Genomic DNA, 11,251 nt, shown 5'->3' with positions numbered 1-11,251 from the left:
GGCGGCTGGGGTGGAGGAAGGGGATTGAGGGTTAGGGTTGGGGTTCGGGGTAGTGGGAGTGACGAGTGAGTGGGATAGTGAGCTCTACCAAGCCATTTTATTTAGCTCCATGGATTCAAAACTGTCGCTTTAAGCTTCAAAAAACGTTTGGAAAAAAATATCACTCCCCTAATCCTATATACATCTACCTACAAATATGTCTATCATTTCATGGATTGGAAAATTGTCACTTTAACCTTCGAAAACGTTTAGAAAATTAGGGCGACCAGTCACCAATGAGTGGGGCACTGAGCTCTACGAAGCCATTCATCTCCATGGATTGGAGAATTGTCGCTTTAACCTTCAAAAACGTTTAGAAAACAAATTATAGCTTAAAGCTCCGTAAATATGTCTATTAATTTTCATCTGTGGTTTGGATAAAAAGGGGAAATTCATCTGGACAACATCCATATATACATCACTTGTTGGAATCTTTCTGTCGGCGGGAATGGAGACGGGGTCCCCGGGTACACGGAGAAGCAGACTTGGTGCCATCATGATCAGAGATCCATTGAGCGAACTTAGGAGGTGCTCGAGGGCTTGTCGTCGAGCACTTGCTTTCTTGGGCACGGGAACTCTCGCTGCGACCAGCCCCCTTGAGATTGGGGAGGGGGCGCGTGAGGAGAGGCCCAAGCCAATGGCGGGACACACTATTAATTTGGTGCGGTGCGGGTCAAGGATTGTGCAAAACGCGCACTCTCCCTTCCCCCCGGGGCACAAGTTTGGGTTAGCCCATTTGCGGGCCCCTACGTGCCCTATTTTTCTTTTCATTTTTCCATTTTTTTCTGTTTTCGTTTTATTCTTTGTTAAAATAATTCAGGATTAAATAGCTTCTCAAATTTTTAAAAATTGTGAATTATGAAAAATGTTCAAGCAATCTTAAATGTTAATGGATTAAAAAAATTTCGTGATTTCAAAAAATGTTAACATAGTTCTAAATTGTTCAAGAAATTCAAAAGTAGTTCATGAATTCGAAAAATCATGAATTAGAAAATATGTACGCGTATTCAAACACTGTTCACGATTTCATAAAAAATGTTGAGGAAAAAATGTTCGAATATTCCAAAAATATGTATGCGTATTCAAACACTGTTCATGTTCATCTTTTTTTAATGTTTCGAAAAAAATGAGAAAAATGTTCACAAGTTTCAGTAAAATGGTTTGCCAATTCAGAAAGATGTTCGCAGTTTCTCAAAATGTTTGTGAATTTGTAGAAAATGTTCACAATATTCAAAAAAAGTTCAGCAAATTTTCTCAAAAGGTTATCAAATTTAAAAATAAATCACATATTTGAAAATTATTCATGAACTCAAAAATGTTCTTGAATTACAAAAATTCTTCCCAAATTTTAACAAATAATCGCCGGTTAAAAAATATTGTTCATGTGTTCCAAAAATCTAGAAAATTTTAAAAAGCTTCTCTGAATTTTAAAAAGCTTCATGAACTCAAAAATTGTTTTTTTCTCCTTATTTTTTCACCATTTTTACAAATGGTAGATTTTTTGTCCTTATTCTTCTTACCATTTGTACATGTCAGTACAATTTCTTTCATGTAGCTATCGAATTATAGATGTCATGAAAATCAATCTGTGTGAAGTAGCATCGCATTCAGAGATATAGTCCAGTGTCGGAATCATCTTCTTCCTTGGAGCTTAGAGCAAGTCCAATGGGATGACCCATTTCGTCCGCCCGCATTCGTTTGGATCGGCGCGGACAAAAATGGCAGCCCAACGCGCCGACCCAAACGAACGCGCGTCCGTTTTTCGTTCGTGGGCGACGCATTTCAGGTCCAATTTTGTGCCGGATTTGCGTCGGCCCGGACACGAGACGGACGCGCGCGCGCCTACTCCTCTCCCCGAGCCCGCCTGTCGGTGGCAGCCACCACCATTTTCTCTCATTTTCTCCAAAAACGCTCTCGCCCGCGCGTGTCCCCGACCCCCCAACCAGCCATGGAGGACGCCATCGACCTCGACCTCAACGCCGCCGCTGGCCTCGCCTCCCTCGCCTCGTCCGGCGCCGTCCCCCCCCCCCCCCCCCCCCCCGGCGGGAAAGGCCGCCCGAACAGCGTGCCCCGCGCAAGATCGCCGCAACGACCAAGCCGAAGAAGGCGCTGACGCCCGAACAACGGGTAAGGGAGTCGGCCAAGAGGAAGGGCCGGAGGCACGCCGCGGATGCGAGGGATGAGGTCGCTGCGTAGGCCGCCGCCGCCGCGCTGCAGGAGTTCACAATCGGTGCGCACGTGATATTTTCGACTTGTGAGAAATGACCCCATGTTTTTTCCATCTGCTGGTATAACCAAGTCAAGCATCCATCCAAGTTGGTTTTCACTTACCACAAGTTATCCATATTTTTGAATTATTTCGGTCAAAAAGGGCGATAAAAGCTTACACGTGTCACAACATGCCAACGGTGTCCAATGTCGTTACCATCAGGCATGCTTGCCTAAAATGGCCATGCCTGCCTGTTCTGAAAAGATGCGATCATTTATGCAAAGTCCAAAAAAGCACTGGTTGAGAACATGGTGACAAACATAGGCCAGGCGGGGTGACAATATCATTTTTCCGCCAAGCTAGAAATGGCCCCATCTTTTTTTCATATCACAGTATGACCAAGTCATGGCTCCATGCCAAATACTTTTGATTTGAAGTTCTATAACTGAAGTTATGAATTTCCAATCTTTAAATTGCTTTTCAAACAATTTCAAATTTTAATTTGAAAATAAAATAAATATGAATAAACATGAATAAATATACATATATATGAATAAACATGAAAAAATATGAAAAAAATAAACAGGAATAAATATAAATATAAATAAATAAATATGAATCAACATATATTAAAAAGTAGAAGCAAAATTCTAAGTCAGCACATTTTGAGTTAATTTTTAAAAAATAAAAGAATTCTAGAAAAAAAAGGCCTATGGCATTGGCCCAACGCGTGCACAACTGCTCGCCTGCCTCGGCAGCTATTGGGCCGGCCCAAGCGCGCACCACGCCTCAGCTCGCCCGCACGGCGAAATCACTAATTAAAAACTACTCGTTGCAAAGAACACTCCACTTTCTCAGGTCGCGATAAGTGGCGCACATGCAGCGCGTCACTTATCGTAACCTGCTAGTTTTTCCTTTTTTCGTAGATCCGTTTATTCAAAACATTTTATCTTTTAAACCGTGCGTCCAAATCTCGAATCGTTTTCACCATTGGATTCTTCGCGTTGAGATCTTCAAAACTAGATCCCATGTTGATAGTTTTTCACGAATTTTTTTTACGAAAAAAACCGAACAAAAAAACCGGGCGAAAAAACGAACCAGGAACATGGTTTTTTTTCCTTTCCGAAAGAGGCACGCCTGTGCCTCTCGCGAAGTCACACCCGTGCCTCTCGTGAAAGCAAAACCGTGACTCTCGTGGAAGGAAAAAAAACAAAAAACGTATTTTTTTTCCGTTTCCGAGAGGCACGGCCACGACTCTCGTGAGAGTACAACCGTGCCTCTCGCGGAAGCAAAACCGTGACTCTCGCGAAAGAGAAAAAACAGAAAACGCATATATTTTTCCTTTCTGAGAGGCACGGCCGTGACTTTCGCGAAAGCACAACCGTGCCTCTCGCGGAAGCAAAACTGTGACTCCCGAAAGAAAGAAAAAGCAGAAAACATGTTTTGTTTATCCCTTTCCGAGAGGCATGGCCGTGAATCTCGCGAAAGCACAACCGTGCGTCTCGCGGAAGCAAAACCGTGACTCTCGCGAAAGAAAAAAAACAGAAAACACGTTTTTTCCGTTTCCGAAAGGCACGGTCGTGACTCTCGATAAAGCACAACCGTGTCTCTCGCGGAAAAAAACAGTGACTTTCGCGAAAGAAAAAAACATGTTTTTTTCACGCAAAAAAAAATTTCCTGGATTTTTTTCTTTGATCGAAAAGCTAAGGAAGACCGGGGGAAAACCAAAACATCGAAAAAACCGTTTAAAAGACCGAAAACGCGTGCGAAAAAATAAAAATAAAATCCGGAAGAAGCGTCCAAAGCGCGACATGTGACGAATGGCTGAAAGCGCGCCAAATGAAGCTGATCGTTGCGAGGCAGCCGAAGGAGCGCCCGTTAACTAGTTGCTCCCCCCGCACGGGGGTGGGAGTTTAGTCGCACCTATGCCGTCGAGCTCCTCTTAACTAACTTGCCGTTCCTCTCGCCGTCACTGGCATGTTGGGCCCAGTCACTGGGCCATCTGCCGGCAGAGAGGCTTGTCATTATCGCCCGTGTGTGCTTGATTCGGGATGGGCCGACTATGCCACGCGAAGCCTAGTGACTAGGGTGGGCTTATTATTTTCAATTCTTTTCATTATATTGTTTTTTCACATACTTTTGAATTGTCATTCCAACAGAAACTGAAATTGTTTTCATTACTACAAATAAATGTAAGTCCTTATAAAATTTTTATGTCATATTTTCATTACTTCAGTTTTATTCTTCAACAATTATTTACAGCTAAACTTTTTAATTTTTTCTTTATATTTTTTTGCAGCCTCTTACCCTTATTTTCTGTCTATTTTGTTTAGTTAAATTGATGTTTTCATTCATTTTTTTCATTTCAACATTTCAAACAATTCCAGCGCCAACTTTAAATTATTTATTTTTCCTTTTTAAAATATTTTATTTATATTTTTTATTTTAGATTCTTCTTTTCTGTCTTTTTTCATTATTTAAATTGATGGTTTCCATTAATCATTTTAACATTTCAAACAATTCCATCCCCAACTTTAAATTTAAATTCTTTTGTTTATTACAAATGAATTTAAACCATTTTCATTATTTTCTGTCTTATTTTCATTATTTAAATTTTTGTTCTTTAATATTTATTTTCATTTCACAATTTTGCATGCATGCCTTTTTTTACATGAAGTAGGGGTGGGCACTTTCAACCGGAAACTGAACTGAACCGAATAAATCAAATAGTTTCATTTTTTCGATCTTTCTCTTTTGTTTTGTTTTTGTTTAAATGAACTTCGGTGTTCGATTGTTACTTCAGTTCCAGTCGCTAAACAACCGATTAGCCCGAAGACACCGATCTAATCTGTGTTTGCCTTATGAGCAACTACCATACAACTTCTTGCTTGGATGTACTCTACTTTTCCGAAATCTGATTTACTCCCGTGCACCGAAATACCGAATTAACCAAACCGAAGTAGGTCGGTCTATTTTTTTTTTTGCTTGATTTTTTAGGTATCATATTTCGGTTAGCATTTTGTAAAAACTGATATTTTTAAAATCTAATAAACCAAACCAGTTACGCCGAATAAACCGAATTTGAACGATCATTTCAAACAACTCAAATTTTAGGATTTTTACAAATATTCAAACAAAATTTGAGTTTTAACCTAACTAGTCCTAATCCTCTTGTCCTCGTCGTCGCTGCCGAAGTCGTAGTCACTCAGGTCAATGACGCCGCCCGGGGCCCTCGAAGCGGCGAGCGCGGCGTGGAGCCCCGGAGAATCCGGGGGGTCGTCGGGGTGACCGGCCTCGGGGGCCAACTTCTGGTACTTCTCCAGCAGCAGGGGCGACGCCGACGCCTTCTCCGATTCGCGAATCGCCTGGAGGAACCCCGGCGAGTCTTCCGGGTCGCCGGCCTCAAAGGCCAACCCCAAGTGCTCCTCCAGCAGGGGCGGCTCCCGCTCCTTCTTAGGGCCGCCGAGGCCGCCGCGCGCCGCGGAGCTGGACTCCGGAGTGTCGCGGACGCCGCCTCGCGCCCCAGAGCCACGGCCACCACCTGTTAGTGACCTCGCCTCCTCCTTCTTCTGACCAAGAAACCTTCCAGGCCCCATGACGCGATCTTCTTCTTCTTCTTCGGGATGAAGTGAGCTGAGCTGAGTGAGGTGGATGTGGTGTTTGCTTTGCTCCGGTTGGGTTGAGGAAGCCCGCATCGATGGCATGTATATATAGGAGCAGAATGGATTGTTGACGTGTTCCACCGGCCAGTCTCTCTCTCTCTTTTTTTTTTGAAGTTCCAGTCTCTTTTGTTTTGTTGGATATATGTAGTAGTAGTACATATGCATATTCAATGCATTCATTAGTTATTGACGGATGAATGGACTCACGGATGGATGGATGCGGTTTGGCAAAGGTCGTGGTCGTCGCCGCGTTGATCTTCCTTTCTTATACATCAGAATTAGTGTTAGGTGGAGGTTAGGAAGCAGATGCTAATAGAGTAAGGATAAAATGTATAGTTACGTACAAAAATTATAAACAACGTATGCATGATGTGGTACAAGCGGCAATCCATCTGCATGTCGACTCGGTCGGACATTGCGCACAAGGCAAGCTACGCACTATCACTACTACACAACAACTCATCGCACACGGTTTCAAGGCCGTGTCCGATCCGCCGGTCGCAGCCCATGTGTACATGGTCTTCTACGATTTGGTTGTCTCGAGCGAGACCTGCCAAAGCATAGAAAAAATAAATAAAGGAGACCTGCCAAACGAATTGTGTGATGACAACGGAGACAGGAGACGCGATTTATCTAGAGATTTTTTTAGGGTACATCATACTACCGAATTTAAGGTGTAGTATTAAATTGATCCAACAACTGATATTGTTCGCATCAAAGATTGATTCGAGGATAGCTTGATAAGAGCATCTTCAGTCGCGCCTCCAACAAGCCCTCCCCGGCGATTTTTTCGTGTCGGCGCCCAAAAATCGGCCCAATCACGTCCTTGAGAGCTCGTTTTTCGCTGGTTTGGACCGAAGCTGGCGTCGGCGGAACCAGGCCAAACCCGGCGCGCTGGGGGGCGTCCGGAGGCGCTAAGGCGAGCGTTTTGGGCGCGAAAGCGGATGGGCCCGCCGAGTCAGCGAGACAACGCTTCATCGCCCTCATCGCCTCGATTCCCGTGGAAATCAATGCGAAGGCTGCCGCGCCGGTCAGCCTTCATTGATGCCTCACGAGCGGCGCAGTGAACGCGTCGCGACGCGCGTCCAGCCACGCGTCGCCCGGCGTGCAGCCTGTCGCCGCCCAGCTACGGCTATAAAAGGCGACCTCCCCGCCGGTGGACGCAACTGCTCTCATTTTCCCCCCTTTTCGGCGCAGAAAGCAACACTCTCCCCTCTTCCCGCTGATGAGAAAGATGGCCGAGAGGTACCCAGGCGAACGGCTTCGGCCGCCGCCACCTCCAAGAGCCGGAGACGCGCCTGCTGTACGAGGCCGAGTACCCGGCGCCCCCTGACATGCGGGTGTTGGGGACGTGGAGGCTAAGCGCCGGCGGCGGCCCGGTGCCTCCGGTGCCCGAAGGGGTGGCGTGGCGGGCCAAGATCACCCGCATCCGCTCGTCCCTGACGAAGGAACAACGGAACGAGGCGTGCTACGCTGCCGACAGCCACGGCCACTGGACCATGTACTTCCAACGCCGCTGCGAGGAGTAGATCGCCTCCACCAACGGCGGCATCCCGCGGGGCCGCCTCAACGCCGACGGACGGCGTGAGTGGTGGGGCGTGCCAGCCTGCACCCTCGAGGCAGTCCACGACCACATCGAGACCGGCAACGTGCCGCGCCTCGAGTACCCGCCGCGACCGTCCTTCTGTCGCCGCCGTGGTAGCTCCTGGACGCCGCGGCGGATGGAGCCGGGGTCGTCCTCGTCGTCGGGCTTCGGCTCGTCGGCCGCGCTCCGCCCCGTCAAGCCCGAGCCGGAGGAGACGCCGCTCGGGCGCCGCACCCGCCGCGGCGCCCTCGCCTGGCCCTCCCCGCGCGGTCCTTCCGCCTGGTCCAGCCGAAGCCGGAGCCAGGGCTGCTCTCGATGAAGCCGGAGCACGTCGAGATGGCGGCCCCCGACGACGAGTCGATCGTCAAGTGGGCGAAGGAGGACTACGTCCGGGGGCAGGTAAGCCGTCAGCGTCGGGCGTACGCGGAGCTCCAGGCCCGGCGCCGCGGGCGCGAGGAGGACGGCGGCATCGTCCTCGACAGCAACGAGGAGGACGAGGCCGGGCCATCCAGCGCGCCACCGCGCCTCGGCAACCCTGGCCAGGGGTGCAGCAGGGACGGCGCCGGCCAAAGCCAGCCGCGCAATGACGACGACGATGATGGGGACGGCGGCGACTACACCCGGTTCTACTGGCTTCTCGGCATGTAGAGGACGGCGACGGCGGTGGCGGTTACTGCTAGGCGGAGTTTGGCGTAGTTTAGGCGTAGTTCAGTCGTAGTTTGCATGTTTTCATGTTTTTTTACAAATTCCAATAAAGTATTGTCGAGTTCATGCAAAAATCATCGAGTTTGCATATATTTTGTACGAAATATCGTCGAACCCGAGATGACCTGTTGGCCGACGACTGAGAGTTAAATCACCCCCACACGCGTTAATTTAGCGTCGGCTCGCCTTCAGGCGGCTTTTTTCGACATCATGTGGACCGAACGGCTAAGATGCTCTAATTTGCTAGTAATGTTCATCTCTGCTTAGACTCCCGCCAGCACGTGATCTGTTTAGGGCCTCGGATCTATCAATCGAGCAGGAAACCGAATTAAGCGATTGCCTCTGTACGGCCTCATCTCCCCTGGGACGGTCCCAAGTTGCGCTGCCGCACATGACAAGCGCAGGCATGCCCGCTCATCCCGTTGAGCCGCCCAAGGTATACGAAGCGGACGGCGACACCAGCCGCTGCTCGCCGTCTCCATCAACACCAACAAATACGATACTTTGAATTCAGCGTCAATTGCTCGTACCACACTGCGTACCAATTTAGCTCGTGATGCTTCGGCGTCAATTCTGAATCCAGGCTAAGCAAGCTAGCACCTTATCAACCGTGAACTAATGATGAGAAATGGAAGCGGCGCTAACTAGCACCATGTTCTCCCGCTTTGCAATGGCGACGCTCGGCAACGCGACCGAAGGAGAGCAACCTTTTCTCCCGCTCACTCCCGTCCAGGCCCGCACCCTCGGCTATGGCGGAGCTAGCATTTGACATCAAGGTGGTCCGACCCCTAAAAAAACAATTTACAAGAAATATGACATTTGGGCGTTCTAACTAGTTACTAATATCACATAGAAATAGATAAATATGCTCGTATAAACACACTAAAATTCTAAATTAAGTCTAAGTTTTGCATAAAGAAGCATACATAGTACATACTATATGGACCATAGTATGTACCTTGAGAAGCTCAAAAAGACTATGTTTTTGGCCTAAGCTTTTGCATTGCCATGAAAGTATCAATTATATCATCTTCATTCACCTCGGCAAAAGCATCCCTCTGAATGTATGTGACTAGGCCATCATCCAAAAGACTATCACCCATCTTATTTCTCAACTTGCTCTTGACTATACTCATGGTAGAAAATGCTCTCTCAATATTTGTTGTTGCCACCGGTAGAATCAACACCAATGTCTCCAGGCCTCCGGCTTGCTCTTCGGCTATTGCATACATACAAGTTCTCTAACTTGCTCTTCGGCCACAACTGACATATTCATTAATTCATGATAGCATAGTGTAACAAAGCAAACCCTAAGTCAAAAAATAGGGGGTTTCGGTACCTTAAATTGTTTGCACACTTGCTGCCATATGGTTGTTCGGATTTCGGACTATCCTCTTATCTCCAACACACAATCCCAGCACAAAATCCCTACCGCCAAGCACATATGGTTGCAGCTTGAAACATCCATAGTGAAATCGAGCACAAAATATATTTTGTCCTCACTTATGAAACCTGAAACACCATATTAAAAAAGAAGTGCAGTAAACAAGCTCCTTAGTCTCTTAAGTCACCAAAGTAGTGGACCTTGACGTCAATTGAGAAATGGGTCCGCCACCGGAGGGCCTAATGCTGATGAACGTGGATGCTGAGATCTTTTCCGGTACTGGAAAAGCTGGATATGGTGCTGTCATGCATAATCATCTAGGGGTAATGCATGCTGCTTGTCGATGTGTTGTTGATCATGTGCAATGTCCTGAAATTGCTGAAGCAGAGGCCATCCGCCAGGCGCTTATGCTTGCTGAAAGCATAGGAGTTCAGTCTTTCGAAGTTGCTTCTGATTGCCTCTCACTTGTTAACAAGTTGCAACAACAAGGGTTCAATAGGTGCCATTGTTCATGGTATTAATATGAGAGCCAAAAAGTCTTTCACCACCCGGCTAACCAAAAATGAGACCAGAAAATACATGAAAAAGAAAGAATCCATTCATCTTATTAAAAGGATGCTATGTTTAATTAGTTGTGGTTGACTAAGATGAGATACACAAAACAAGATAAGTTGCATGCTTTGTGCGCCACAAAAGAACATACAAAACATATACAAAAGGTTGAATGGCTTTGATAGTAGAACTGCAAGATATCCGTCAACACACACATATACTCACCACTTTGAAAACACACACGCGCACATGCTGACCATGTGAGCACTTCCAAGATATCGAGCCGTCAGAACATCTCACTAATGTAGATTCGGGAGCACTGACCCCTCATCATGATGAGCCACCAAGCACGCGTCAGTGTGACGAGTTTTATCACTGACTGGCCTACTCAAGCGCATCAATGATAAAATTCTGGGGCTCGATAGAATTCTTATCACAAGCTAGTCTAAAAATGACCCATGTGTGATATTGTGGTCCAAAGACAAAAATAGACCAATATTTGTCACTGAACGACTGGTTTATTTGACCCGTTTGAGTTCATTTAATAAATTCAACCTTCGTGTTTCCTGTCCATCAGCGTTGCTGTGTACTTTGGTTGTCATATCCATTGTCCACTGTATGTCTCTATTAGAAACCCCCGCAGCCGCCAGCTAGCACCGCACCCTATAGTTTTCAGTCTTCCTGCAACACATCTTCATCTTATAAGCCTCCATCAAACGTCGACGAGTCCCTCACCAACGACCCCATGACCCTCTTCAACCACAGCGCCCTCGCCATCGCCCTCTTGGTTAGCCAGTGATGGCTCGAGAATTTATGATTATTTAGTGTTCATTTGGTTTTCACCAGATTATATTGATTTCTGCTTATTTCTAATGCTAACTCTTTGAAAGAGAAGAAAATCCATTATTTCCATTATTTGGCAGGAAATATCACACATGGAAGGAAACCAAGTAAAAATATTGTAAATCAAGCCAAAATGGAGCAACTTCCATGTCGGAGGATGCTACTTGTGATAAGCGTTGGCACTACAAAATTTGCTCTATTTTGCGACGTTTCACTTGTGTCACGTAAAACCATTTTTTCTCACGGAAAATGTACTCCCCCCCCCCCCCGTC

The sequence above is a fragment of the Triticum urartu genome, chromosome 7A, assembly GCF_056163025.1.
Source record: "Triticum urartu cultivar PI428250 chromosome 7A, HENAU_Tu73, whole genome shotgun sequence".
Classification (NCBI taxonomy): Eukaryota; Viridiplantae; Streptophyta; class Magnoliopsida; order Poales; family Poaceae; genus Triticum; species Triticum urartu.
The sequence above is the reverse complement of the archived record's forward strand: the minus strand, read 5'-3'. Positions refer to the sequence as shown.